We start from the raw sequence: 13651 nt of genomic DNA, 5'->3' as shown, positions 1-13651 counted from the left end.
TACTACATGTAGAAAATTACAAATAGAAATTTAAACAATTTGGGACAGCAAAGGAATATGTTCCAGATGAAGGCACAAAATAAAATCTCAGAAGTGAAATGGAGACAGGCAATCAACCTGAGAAATAGTTGAGTAATGATCACAAAAAGGATTCAAGAACTTGGGGAAAGAATGGATGCACACAGTAAGAAGTTATAAGAAGTTTTAGCCAAGAGTTAGAAAACATAAAGAACAACCAAATAGAGTTGAATAATACAATAGCTGAAATGAAAAATACACTAGAAGGATCAACAGCAGAATAAATGAGGCAAAAGAATGAACCAATGGGCTGGAAGACAGAGTGGTGGAAATCATTGCCACAGACCAGAATAAAGAATGAAAAGAAATGAAGGCCATTTAAGAGACCTCTGGGACAACATCAAACACACCAACATTCACATTATAGGGGACATGAAAGAAGAGGGAAAGAAAAGGCCTGAGAAATTCTCTAAATAGATAATACCTGAAAACTTCTCTAACATGGAAAAGAAAGGAATCACTCATTCAGGAAGCACAGAGGCCCATATAGAATAAACTCAAGGAGGAACATACTGAAACACATAGTAACCAAACTGACAAAACTTAAACACAGAGAAAAAATACTAAAAGCAACAAGGAAGAAACAACAAATAGCATATAAGGGAATCCCCATAAGACTATCAGCTAATTTTTTCAGCAGAAACTCTGCAAGCCACAAGGGAGTGGCACAATATATTTAAAGTGATGAAAGGGGAAAACCTACAACCAAGAATATTCTACCCAGCAAGACTCTTGTTCAGATTTGACAGAGAAATCAAAAGCTTTACAGACAAACAAAAGCTAAGAGAATTCTGCACCACCAAACAAGCTTCCCTGGTGACTCAGTTGGTAAAGAATCCACCTTGCAATGCAGGAGAATCCCTGGATTGGGAAGATCCCCTGGAGAAGGAAATGGCAACACACTCCAGTATTCTTGCCTGGGAAATCTCATAGACAGAGGAGTCTGGCGGGCTACAGTCCTTGGGGTCTCAAGAGTCAGACACAATGTAGTGACTAAACCACCAAACAAGTTAAGTGAACATTTCTAAGTGGAAAAGAAAAGGCCACAATTAGAAACAAGAAAAATCACAAATGGAAAAACTCACCAGTAAAGGCAAACATACAATAAAAGTAGAAAATCATCCACATACAAATATCATATCAAAACCAGTAATCATAAGAGGACAAGAGTACAAGTGCAGGATATTTGAAATACATTTGAAATTAAGAGATCAGCAATTGAAAAAGGAAAAAAAAACACAACTGTAGAAATCAATTCATGGTTGCCAGTAGTTAAGGAGGAAGCTGAGGTGGGAGGATAGATTATAGGTATAAAAGGCAAAATGAGGGATTTTCATAATGATAGAAATATTCCATATCTTGATTGTATTAATGTATAATCCTGGTTATGATAGTGTACTACAATTGTTTTGCAAGATGTCTCTATCAGAGAAGTGTACAGGGGCTTTCTCTGCATTACTATTTATAACTACTTGTGACTAAAATTATTTCAAAATAAAAACTTTAATTAAAAAACTAGCCTCAGTTATTCTTCCATATTTATATGGAATTTAATAGGGAATCACTATATATTAAAGGTTATTGGGAAGAGAGGAGGAGAAAGAAGGAAGGAAGGAACAAAGGGAGGAAGGAAGGAAAGGAGGGAAGTAGGGAGGAAAGTAAGGAAGAAGGGAGGGAGGGAGGAAGGAAAGGAGTGGGGAGGGGAGGAGAGAGGACAGAGACAGGAGACAGAAAAGATAAAGAATAGAAATAGACCTTGCAAAAGATCACCTAGCCATTCTTCAGAATAGTCTGGGGCAAACAGACAGGAAGAACTGCTCAGAGGGTTCTAGAATATGAAATATGGTATCTTTGATAACAGAGGACATGTCTCCCTTCTCAATAAAAGGCATGATCTTACTCACTGTAAGAATTCCTCTTGGCATGGAGTCCCTCAAGAATTCCTCTTGGCATGAAGTCCCTGGAGTGTCCAAGAAAAATTGATGGCCCACAGGCATAATTTTGCAAATTTAGAAGTTAAAATGAAATCTCCTATCTGTTCCAGCACATGTGTGTCCTTGCAACATGATATTTATGATGTGAATTGGGCTGATTAAATCCATTTTAGGGTTCAGGGATTTGCACAATCTAAATATCCTGGTTCTCAGGGAATGAAGAGCTTCATGTTTCCTTTGCATATTTAGTCTCACTGACATCAATAGGAAGCTGTTAGTGATAAGGAGAACTGGCACTGGGGCGTGGAGGTGGGGGGTTTAGCTGTGCACAGTTCAGTGTCATCTGAAATATGGGACTCCTCAGCCATGACTTCATGAAGCCTCTTTATAAGCCCCTACCTGAGATTTTCACAAACAGATGGTATATATGAGAAAGTTTGACATGAGATGTTTCCCAAATTTAGTAAACACGAAAATGAGGTATGCTAAAGATAGGATAAACCTCATCATGGAATCTGGGGCAAGGCAACATTCCTAAAAAAGAAAAGGCAAATGAACCAGTGAATTTAGACTTGATGCTGAAACCTAAGATTAACTCATAACCAAACTTTGTAAAGTAAAACACAATAGAAAAAAATATCATCCTTCTATAAATTCAGCTCTGGTAGACCCTATATCACATAATGGCAAGAATCTAATACTCAAAAAACAAACTGATCTTTTAAAAAGAAAAGTCCATGCAGTACATTATCTTCATTCTGAGTAACTCCCACTGGACTGGTTTTGAATACTCTACAGACCTAGCAAATCTTTGGGTAAGAACTCTCCAATGAAGTTGGACTTGTCAGACTGCTTACTCTTTATTAATATCAGACTGGAATTACAGCATCAGGCCAAATAATGATGTAAAACCTGAAAGGAGGAATGCTGCTAATTGCCAAATTTGTTATGGAATTATCACATTTTCTGTTTCAGTGCTAAGCTCTGGGAGATTCACTGAATGAAGGCTCTAATGAAACTATAGATCAATGTCAGACACAAAGGCTGAGGTAGAAAATATTCAGAAAGCAAACCTGTAAACTTGGGTATCAGACCCTTCAAAATAGACATCTTGGAGGGTGACAATCAATATAAACATGTTGGGCATAATAATAAGCCAACTTCTGTACGTAAACTCAAAGGTGTAACAGATATAAGGATGGCAAAAAATCTGGTTCTTCTCTGAAGATTTAGGCAAGTCATTTATTAAGATTCATTTCCATCTTGACCTTCAACCTGTCACTGCTTCCTTTCTGCCTTTCATGTTCTCTCACCTTGGTGCAAGTCAAAATATTCTCTTGCTACATTGCTGACATTTTATTTTAGGTAATTGTATAGTTTAACTTTGCTCACCACCATGCTTAACATATGGAAGCAATTAATTCATTTTCTTTGCCATCATTAGGAGAAGAATCCAAGATATTTTAAATGCAACTTCATCATAGATTTCCCTTAACTAATTACATAATATCTAACCCATTTTCTTGAAAATAAAACTTGCTAGTTAAGAAATAAAGAACAGCATTGCTCAGAATAAACTCTGCATGCCACACTGTAATTTAAACTGTACTGTTATGTATGGTGAAGGACTGAAAGTTTAGAGTTACTCCCCTTGGCAAACATTTTTTTTAAGGATTGCTTAAATAAGCAGTACAGAAACCAGATGTCATTTGGTAAGAGTATCTGAATGACCAAAAATTTGCTGTCTGGGTATTTTTTTCCTTTATAAAAACAAGAAAAATTCTTTGGATTTATATCATATTTAGCAGCTGTGAAACAGTGCAAACATCTGTTTGTACCTATGGGGAGCTGACCCGTGGGGTCTTCATCTCTTAATCACCAAGCATCAGGCCAGTCTCACATGAACAGTTTACTGTTTTCTTTGCCATTGCCTCCCGCACTTCAAAGTTTTCTTATGTTCATGTTCTATTGGCAGAATGGAGGAACTAATCCATTCATTATAAGACCAGATGATTAGAATTTTTTGAGACATGATCACAGCATTCCCTCCACCCGGCCTGTGCCCAGAAACACATGCACATTTGCCTCGAAATTCATTTTGGAGTGTCTACACTTACTCCAAATAATGCAAGATTTATGAGCCTCAAGCAAGATTATAGTAGCACATATACTAGCCTGCACCAGGCCTGCAGTCACCATTTGGGGTCACAGTCTTTAACAAGTCATTTAAAAATCATTTTTTCTCTTTTTTATAAGCATAAAAACATTATATTAGCTTTTATTTGGAGATTTTTTTCTTAGAATATTGCTACATTTTTTAAAAGAGTGATAATAATAACAACAACAGAAGAAAAAAAAAGCCTTACCACACTTGCTCACCCAGGGAATATCAGTTTCTAAAGGCCAACATTTTTACTGCACTTTATAAATAGGGAAAGTACGCTGAATTGGAATCGACGCTTGCCAGGTCAAATCAGCTGCTTTATTTATATATTCTTTTTTTATATGTAAAGTCTGCCAAATAAAGCATTCCTATTGAAAAAGAAGTAGGAATCAGCCTCATTTTTATATATTAAAAAATATTAATTAAAGCAGTCTCATTACAACAACTTTCAGTACACAGAAGATGTATTCCATACAACAGTGTTATTTCCGAGGATGACCCATCAAAAAAAACGGTCTATTATTGGTAGGGTGATAATAAATTCTCTGTAACTGACTCTTGATCAATGAATGCCTCTGGAGGCTGCAATTCCTGTAACTAACATTCTCTACACTGTGTGCTATTTGCACTGCACTTTGGAAACAAAAGATGAGGCCATGTTATAGCTTTGCTCTCACCATGTGGAAATTGTACTTTGTTGATTTCTCTTTTGCAAACATTCCAACTGTCCCCACAGGGTGTGGTGGGAGGAGGATGTACCCAACAACTTAAAGCTGTAGGAAGATCCATGAACTTCAAGAAAGACACTAAGGTAAAAACCACATGCACCACCCCTCCCGTTATATCCTGCTGGGTTCAAAGCACTTCTGGTAACTCAATGACACTCTAAAGGAAGACTAGACCTTGAATTTGTCTCATCTTTATAAGCAGGATGGTCTAATGTACATGTTCGGAATCTGGGATCCATAAAACAGACTAACTCCCAAGGTACCAATAGGTGTTCCTGGGAAAAGAGGTTCCATGGTCAATTTAATTTGGGAAATACTCATAGAATGCCCCCTTTTTTGGATAAAGTCAAGGCCTATTAGCAAATTAAAGACTCTGAGAACTACTGCAGTAAAGGCATCTTATATTGTTATTTGTAAAAACATAAGGGAAAAATGAAGACATAAAAAGGTGTAACAATAATAAAACAAATTCTTGCACTCACCTAGAAGTTTAAGAAAGAAATACTACAAATATAATGGAAGCCTCTATGTGTCTTTCCCCTTATCATACCCCTTCCATCTCTCAGAAATAACAAAATTCCAAATGTAGATAGCTTCTATGCATTTATCAACATCTTTATTTTATTTCTATATATTGAGTATACAGAAATAAATGGGTAGTTCTGTTTCTCATACCACTTCTCTAAAAGTGGTATATTTCTTCCCAGGTGGCTCAGCAGTAAAGAATCCTCCTGCGATGCAGGAGACATTGGTTCAATCCCTAGGTTGAGAAGATCCCCAGGAGAAGGAAATGGCAACCCACTCCAGTATTCTTGCCTGGGAAATCCCATGGACAGAGAAGCCTGGCTGGCTACAGTCCATGGGGTCGCAAAAGAGCCGGACATGACTGAGTGACTAAAACAGCAATAAAGGCGGTATAATAGTCTAGGCATTATTCTTTCGGGAGAGAGTAATATTATTTTATGAGACTTTAACACATGGAACTCTAATTTATTTTTACTGCTAAATAATATTTAATTATGAATATATACAATTATTCATCCTGTTGAACATTTAGACCATTTCCTTTTTTTCCCTGCAATTACTAATAGTATTGGTATTGGTGTATGAATAGGCAGAGTAACCAAGTGAACAAAACAGAGAGGCCAGAAACAGATTCACATATAAGTAGAAATTTCACACATGATGGAAATAATTCCTGAAGATCAGTTTTCAAGTGGTGCAGGGACAATTATTCACTCATCTGGAAAAAAATGAAATCCTTATCTCACACCATATTCCCAGTTCCTGATATATTATCTGTTCTAGGTATATTATAGACAAAAATATTGGGGAAAAAAAAAAAACTCTGAATTTCTAGCAGAAAATTTATGAGGATATATTAGAGTGGGAAAAAAATCCCTAAAACCAAACCTTAAAAGCTAAAATGATGAAAAAATACTAATATTAATCTACAGTTTAATTCAAAACTTCTATTCATCAAAAAATGTTGTAACAAAGTAAAAAGATAAGGCCCAAGTTGAGAAGATAGTTATAAAACATATAACTAATAAAGAATTAGGATCCAAAATGCATGAAAAAAATACTCTAAATTTTATTGAAACCAGCATTAAAAAAAAAAAATCATTTGACCTTTACTTAGAGGAACACATATTGACATTTATAAACTCCAATAAAAAATTTTTTAAAAAAGATTTCCGGGTACAATTTGGGAAAAATTTCTATTTTGGCAAAAGCCTCAAACTTGGAAAAGACCTTAGCTCAGGTCTCCACTCAGTTCTTTAGTCCTCATCAATGTGATACTAGACAAAAGATTTACCACTCTGGGCCTTGGTCTTTTATCTATAATGTGGAAATTAGCTCTATCCTTAGTGTGCAAAACTAAATATCATAGAAATCTGGAAAGTGAACTAACCTTTACAGCTTGAGTGACCTGTAAGTATCTTTCAGTGACCTCTTAGAAATCATTTAACCTCACCAACAGTGCTAAGGACTACTTTGCGGGCCAACAGTGGTAAGGAATACTTTGTGGGGTTGAGTAGAAAAATAATCAATTCTGATATATTCTGTCTGAAAGATTTTCTATATTTTTATATAAATGTATCCTTGTGGTACTTATTCTCTTTTTCACTACCAAATACTACCATTGCAGATAGCAAATAAAAGGATAAACCACCCCTTAGGCTGGAACTTAACAAGACTATGTCTCACATTTTAACTATTTATTTCCTGACATCTATATGTAGGCAACATACATATGACCACAAAAAAAAAAAAAAAACATGAGAAATAAGCTGCATGAGAGTTTGAAACATATACAAAAAAAACAGTAAAAACAATTTTAACAATATTTGCAAGTCAAAAGTACTCCCAATTAACTGGGGGAAAAATAATTTCAAATTAGATTAATCTAATACAATTTTATTCTTGATGATTAACCCCAACATACCTGGAGACACTATTCTCTCTTAACCAGGATCTGCACAGTTATTCCTCTTCAAGAAAGAGATTACAAATGCTTATGTGGAGAATTATTTTTGCATAAAACATGAAAAATGAATCTTTCTTTGCATATTAAATTATTTTTAAAATGGAAAGGCATATGCTCTGATACCAAAGTAGAAAAGGAAATATGAAGAAACTGCTTATAGTTCAGATATTGGAGATCAATTAAAGAATTACAGCAAGAAACAAGCTTACTATAAGTAGTTGGCTTATATTAAGTTCTATAAATTAACTTTGAAAGTTTAATTTCCAACAATATCACACACTAGAAATCCGAGAAGATTTTTTTTTTTTTGCTTTAAAAAATGGTGAATAAAATATAATAAACATTTCACCAGGAAAAAAAGTAAAGAAGCTGCAAAGGTTAAAATAAAATAGGAATTTTCTAAGGTTAGCTAGCACTAATAGTTTTTATTCTAAGGATAGCTGCTAAAATTTGACCTTCCATTTTGAAGACTTTGGGGAGATAATTCCCCACAGGTCTCTCTTGTTTCTACATGTGTTGTGAGGAAGGCACTAGCTGTTCTTTTTTCTAAACTATCTTATCAAGAATGTTTGTTTACTGAGCATCCTTGAAAGATAGAGACAGTGTCTCCCTGCAGAGCAAAAGAACAAGCATGCCTGTTATAAAAGAACTGGACTCCCTAAACTCTGGGTTCCTGTCAAATAATACAATCCACTGCACTTTAGATGTCATCTGATGCCTCTTCAAGCCATCCTGTGGAAATGGAGGCTTAGGGAAACTATGCCAAATGCTGATATTCTGGTTACTCCTATTGCTATTACATTTTTTTCTGTCTTTAATTCGAGAGTTTCAAGTCTTGTACCAGAATCCATGAAACTTGATTGCTTGAAAGTTGACTAAAAGCAGGATAAACATCTCAGGCCCTTCATAGTTCTTAAGAAAGGAAGAAAACACACACACAAAGCCTAGGAGGCATTGGTATGGAAGGTCCGAGACTCCAAAGGATTACAATCTACTAGATAAACCCATAGTGTAGAAGGGATATCAAGGAAACCAGATACTAGATGAAGAGAGAAAAACCACCCATAAGAAATCATAACCATAAGGGCTCCTTCACATGGATTTCTAGACCAATTTTACTACTTATATGGTATAAAAAATGAGTTTCCCTGTGGCTCATGGTAAAGAATCCACCTGCAATGCAGGAGACACAGGAGACATTTATATTCTTTAAATATAAAGAAATATGAAAATGAGAGCCCAGAGAAGGAAAATGTAAAAGAAAATTCAGAAGAAAATGGGAGGATAACATGAAAAAAATCTAACGTGTTTAATTTCCAGAAAGATAACATAGAATGGGGAAGAAAAAACTTTCAAACAAACAATAGCTGAGAATTTCCAAAAACTGTTGAATGTTACCAATTCTAGGGCTCAAAAAGCCCAACAAATCACAAACAAGAAAAATAAAAATATGCTCCTATACACATAATAGCAATAATTAGTAGAAAAGACCAAAAAATTTCTTCAAATGAGTCAGAGTGAAAAAACATATTATTTACAAGTGAATAACAATTAAACCAATAGCTCTTTCTTCTCAATAGCTGCAAAATCACCAAACAGTGAAATGATTTACCCAGTGTGCTAAAATAACTCTCATCTAGAATTCTACACCCAATAAATTATCTTTTTATAACAACCAAAAAAAGGCTTTTCTCAGATTTGCCAAAACAAAACCAGATTTGTTACCTTTTGCCATTCAAACTTCACTAAAGAAAATTCTAAATTATCATTATAAGCAGAAAGAAAATGGTGAAAGGTGTGAGACATGACAGAATGTCGAGAAAAGATATTGTTAAATAGGTGGGTGTATCTAAATCAATGGTTCTTAACCAAGAGCAATCCTGCCCACTGCTAGGGGATATTACTTTTATTTGCTTCATTAATTTTAATAAAAGAACAATTATAAGTACATTTTAAATTTCCATTGTCAAAAAACAGAAAAAATTTCCATTGTCCACCATTCCTATTCCACTCTTCATTATTATGAATTTGATATTCGTTCTATCAGTTCTTATTTTATATTTCCACATATATATGTGCATCAATGAATAAAATACAATTTGTAGCGCTTTCAAAAATTTGAGGCATATATATATGAGGCATAGTATTCAATCACTCTGCTACTGGTTTTGTGTATGATTTTTTGTTTTCATTTTTTAATTTTAAATTTATTTATTTTTTAATAGACGGATAATTGTTTTACAGAATTGTGTTGGTTTCTGTCAAACATCAACATGAACCAGCCAAAAAATATGGAACGCTTCACAAATATGCATGTCATCCATGTGCAAGGGCCATACTAATCTTCTCTGCATTGTTCCAATTTTAGTATATATGCTGCCGAAACGAGCACCACTGGGGGATATTTGACAATGTTTGAAGACTTTTTGTCTGAGACAACTAGGGGAGGTAATGATACTACCGGCATCCAGTGTAGAGAGACCAGCGTGACAGTGAGCACATGCGTGTGTGCTCAATCGTGTCTGACTCTTTGCAACCCCATGGACTGCAAGCCTGCCAGGTTCCTCTGTTCATGGGATTTCTAGGCAAGAATACTGGAATGGGTTGCCATTCCCTTCTCCAGGTGATCTTCCCAACACAGGAATAGAATCTGCATCTCCTGAGACTTCTGCATTGGCAAGCAGATTCTTTACCACTGAGCCACCAGGGATGCTGCTAAATATCCTATGATGTACAGGACAGCTCCTTACAACAAAGATTTATCTGGCCCAAAATGTCAAAGGTGCTGATGTTAAGAAATGCTGATCTAAATTACCACTATGTATAGCAGTGCTAATAACTTTATTTGAGTGTTAGAACTAAAATATACTGCAAAAACAGAATATAAATAGGGAGGGTAGTGATTAATGTATTCTAAGGTCTTTGTATAATCTGTGTGGCGGAAAAGGAAACTGAGTAACTATAGGCTTTCACAAGTTAGGTGACCATGCTAAAACATAAAGGTGACTAGTAAATGTGTACACTTCAGAAGTTACATTCTCTAACCTAGTAGAAGGAAGATATGTAATGGAAATAAAAATGATACAGAGGAAACATGAAAAGAGACAGAAAACTAAAAGGCAGGAAAAAAAGTAGGGAGTATAACAGGAACAAATACATCAGAAATCAAATAACTGTCAATAGACTAAAACTCTCCAGTTCAGATAAAAAGCTTGTCAGTCTAAATAAAATAAGAATTCCAGCTAAATACTGTTTACAAGACATATATACAAACATTAGGACACAGGAGTGTGTAGAGTTAAAGGATGGAAGAAGATATAGAAGACATACACTTGCATACAAAAAGATTTCTAAAGCTACTGATATTAGACAAAATAGACTTAAGGCAAAAAGCACTAGTGATGATTAAAAGGTAATTGAATAATACTTAAATGTTCAACACAATATCAAATTACCAATGGCATTTTTCACAGAACTAGAAAAAAATCTAAAATTTTGTACTGAGACACAAAAGGCCCTGAATAGCCAACTGGAGGAGTCAGACTCTCTGACTTCAGACTATACTACAAAGCTATGGTAATCAAAACAGTATAGTACTGGCACAAAAACAGAAATAGAGATCATTGGAATAGGATAGAAACCCCAGAAATAAACCTACACACCTATGGTTAATTAAATTACAACAAAGGATGTAATACTATACAGTGGAAGAAAGACAGTCTCTTCAATAAATGCTGCTGGGAAAACTGGACATTGACATTCTAATTTCATAAAATGAAATTAGAAAATTCTTTAACACCATACACAAAAATAAATTCAAAATGGATTAAAGACCTAAATGTAAGGCAAGATACTATAAAACTCTTGGAGGAAACATAGGTGAAACATTCTGACAAAATCACAGCAATATCTTTACTGAGCTGTCTCCTATAGTAATGGAAATAAGAACAAAAATAAACAAATATGACCTAATTAAACTCAAAAGCCTTAGCACAACAAAGGAAACCACAGACAAAACAAAAATACAACCCAAAGAATGGAAGAAAATATTTGCAAACAATGCAACCTACAAGGGATTAATCTCCAAAATTTATAGTTTGTGTGACTCAATATCAAAAAAAAAAACTTCATGAAAAAATGAACAGAAGAACCAAATTCTCCAGGGTTATTTCTCCAGTCATTTCTCCAGAGAAGACATACAAATGGCCAAGAGACACATGAAAAGATGCTCAACTTTTTGCTAATTATTAGAGTAATGCAAATCAAAACTATAATAAGCTATCACCTCACACCAATCAGAATGACCATCATCAAAAAATCTATAAACAATAAATGCTGAAGAGGGTTTGGAGAAGAGGTAACTCTCCTACACTGTTGGTAGGAATGTAAATTGCTCCAGTATGGAGGTTCCTTAAGAATCTAAAGTAGAGCTATCATGTGATCCAGCATTCCCACGCCTGTGCATATATCTGGAGAAGAACATGGTTTAAAAGGAAGCATGTGCCCAAATTTTCATTTCAGCACTGTTTACAATAGCCAAGACATGGAAGCAACATAAATGTTAATTGACACAGGAATGGATAAAGAAGATGTGGCATACATATACAATGGAATATTACTCAGTCATTAAAAAGAAAGAAATAATGCCATGTGCAGCAATATGTATGGACCTGGAGATTATCATACTAAGTGACATATGTCTGACAAAGAAAGACAAATATCATTTGACATCCCTTATATGTGGAATCTTTACCAAAGGAGATATAAATGAACTTATTTACAAAACAGAAACAGACTTAAAGAATGAACTTATGATTACCAGGGGGGCAGGGTAGAGGGAAGGATAGATTGGGAATTTGGAATTGACATGTACACACTGCTATATTTAAAATAGATAACCAAAAAGGACCTACGGTACAGCACAGGAAGCATTGCTCAACACTCTGTAATAAACTAAATGGGAAAAGAATTTGAAAGAGAATAGATATATGTGTATGTATAACTGAATCATGTTGCTGTAGACCTGAAACTAAAATAGTATTATTAATCACTTATGCTGTAATATAAAAATTAAAAAATTAATTCTATTAATAAACTGAATTGTACCTACTAACATAGCCTTACAAATATTTTTAAAACATAGACAAAACTACAAGGAAATTTAATAGATAATTTCTCTCTTATAATTGATACATGATTGGGAAACTAAATCAGTAGATTTGAAACCAGTTTCATAGATTAATGAACTCATTTTTTTCTTTTTAAGGATAATATTGGCCTTTACTTTTTTGGCATACAGTTCTTCAGGAAAATGATAAAAGAAATGAAGAACTTTATGCCAAAAAATTGAAAACCAATAAAATTGATAAGTTACTAAGAAAACACAAACCACAAAAATTAACCTATGAGGAAACAGAAAAAGAGATAATATTATAAAAAATTGAAGAAATTGAATTACCAAATCAATATCCCCCCAAAACAAAAACAACAGGCTTTTTACAGGAAAGCTTTCTCCAACATTCAAAGGGCAGATCATTATAAACATAGACAAATTCTTTTAAGAGTGACAAAACAGGAAAATCTCACCAACTCATTGTATTAGCATTACCTCATTATATTAACTACATTTGTGATGTGAAAATAAATAAGGAAAGTATAAAAATAGAATCTCACAGACTAACCTTAAGTAACATGCAAAAATATAAAAATTCTAGGCAAAAACATTAGCATCAAATATAGCAGTGTATAAAAAACAAAAATGTAAAAAATAAATGCAAAAAAAAGTTAAAAAATCTTAATGACCCAGATAATCACAATGGTGTGATCACTCACCTAGAGCCAGACATCCTGGAGTACAAAGTGAAGTAGGCCTTAGGAAGCATCACTATGAACAAAGCTTGTGGAGGTAACAGAATTCCAGCTGAGCTATTTCAAATCCTAAAAGATGATGCTGTGAAAGTAATGCACTCATTATGCCAGCAAATTTAGAAAACTCAGTAGTGGCCACAGGACTGGAAAAGGTCAGTTTTCATTCCAATCCCAAAGAAAGGCAATGCCAAAGAATGTTCAAACTACCACACAATTGCACTCATCTCACATGCTAGTAAAGAAATACTCAAAATTCTCCAAGCTAGGCTTCAGCTGTATGTAAGCCAAGAAATTCCAGATGTTCAAGCTGAATTTAGAAAAGGCAGAGGAACCAGAGATCAAATTGCCAACATCTGCTGGGTCATAGAAAAAGCAAGAGAGTTCCAGA

General features: G+C 34.5%; 1 non-coding gene across 1 annotated transcript; it reads right to left on the bottom strand.

The window, feature by feature from the left end:
* Positions 1 to 9680: 9680 nt before the first annotated feature.
* On the bottom strand, positions 9681 to 9787 carry LOC122705980. Its single transcript, XR_006344248.1, has one exon. It is a non-coding gene; the product is annotated as a U6 spliceosomal RNA (small nuclear RNA).
* Positions 9788 to 13651: the final 3864 nt, after the last annotated feature.

Source organism: Cervus elaphus, chromosome 12, assembly GCF_910594005.1.
Source record: "Cervus elaphus chromosome 12, mCerEla1.1, whole genome shotgun sequence".
NCBI classification, from domain to species: Eukaryota; Metazoa; Chordata; class Mammalia; order Artiodactyla; family Cervidae; genus Cervus; species Cervus elaphus.
This window is presented reverse-complemented; position numbering and strand designations above follow the sequence as displayed.